The sequence below is a fragment of the Belonocnema kinseyi genome, chromosome 1, assembly GCF_010883055.1.
Source record: "Belonocnema kinseyi isolate 2016_QV_RU_SX_M_011 chromosome 1, B_treatae_v1, whole genome shotgun sequence".
Taxonomy (NCBI): domain Eukaryota; kingdom Metazoa; phylum Arthropoda; class Insecta; order Hymenoptera; family Cynipidae; genus Belonocnema; species Belonocnema kinseyi.
In genome coordinates this window covers 19,067,419-19,068,517 of record NC_046657.1, presented here as the reverse complement: position 1 = coordinate 19,068,517, position 1,099 = coordinate 19,067,419, and the positions used below count along the sequence as shown (strand labels likewise).

Genomic DNA, 1,099 nt, shown 5'->3' with positions numbered 1-1,099 from the left:
GGAGCAAGATATAAATAGAAGACCACCGAAGTCTTCCGAAGCCTTCAGATCGGCAATCATCGTACAGCAGAACTCCGAGGTCGAATCGTGCATTTTCGGCTTCCATACGAACTCACAGTGGTAATCATGCACTTTCTGTTTTGCGGCTCCCAAACGGTAAGTATGGTGGGGGTAAATTTCATCCACGATCTGGCAGCTCTGGTTGTCTTACGCTGTTGCTCCTAGCAGTTTCATATCCCTTACGGGACAAAAAAAACTTTCCTATTCTTCGCATTTTTTCTCTGCTTATTTTTTATGCTTTCCATGATTGCATCATTCCATAGTAACAGTGGGGTCCATTTTTCGTCCTTCAAATGACATCGGGGGAATGGAAACATGACTATCATGTGTTGAGTGGAGAGGAATGGAACATATGCCGTCACATTAATCGACAGATTCATCAGCGATCGTACGTATTTAATTCTTAAAAACTGTGAAATATTGTTTTACCCGTTCATGGTGTAATGTCTACGTATATATTTCTTTGCCTGCTACTTAAACATGTCTTTCATAACCACTAAAGCTTTTCCAAGCTTTTCTTTTCCTGACACCGTAAAATAAAATTGACCATAAAAAGGTTAGAAACAAACTTTAGTATGAATGTATAGCAGCGTGACCGGTAATAAGCGTTGAATAGAGACAAAATAATATTTTCACCCAGAAAAAAAGAAAGTATTGATACGAATTGAATTAAAAACACTGAGACACACCGCAAATCCTGCTTTGCGACAGTGACACATTGGACCAGTCCCAGATAAGAAAATGTCGACACGAAGTCTGCATGGTACGTGCATAATGTGCAGAATAGTCGACACGTTGTGATGAAGATAACCGACACATGTAACTTCATATGCGTTGCATGTGTCGGTACACTGCTCTTAATATGCAACCTCATATCAGACACGTCGTGTCGATCGCGAAAAACGGATTAAAAAAATTGTTCAATCAACAAAAACAAATTAATTTTAAACGAAGTAGTTGCATTTTTAACCGAACCTCAGGCGTGAGGTAAAAAATAAACAAGTAGGCCCATGCTCAATGACTGGGGGGGGGGGGGGGG

The 1,099-nt window shown here is 40.3% G+C and overlaps 1 long non-coding RNA gene across 1 annotated transcript in view; it reads left to right on the top strand.

Moving 5' to 3' along the window:
• The first annotated feature begins 221 nt into the window (after positions 1-221).
• The window catches only part of LOC117171816, a 5,919-nt gene continuing 5,041 nt past the window's right edge, over positions 222-1,099 (top strand). The window contains exon 1 of the long non-coding RNA XR_004466923.1: positions 222-448. This is a non-coding gene — a long non-coding RNA (uncharacterized LOC117171816). The remainder of the gene's footprint in view (positions 449-1,099) is intronic.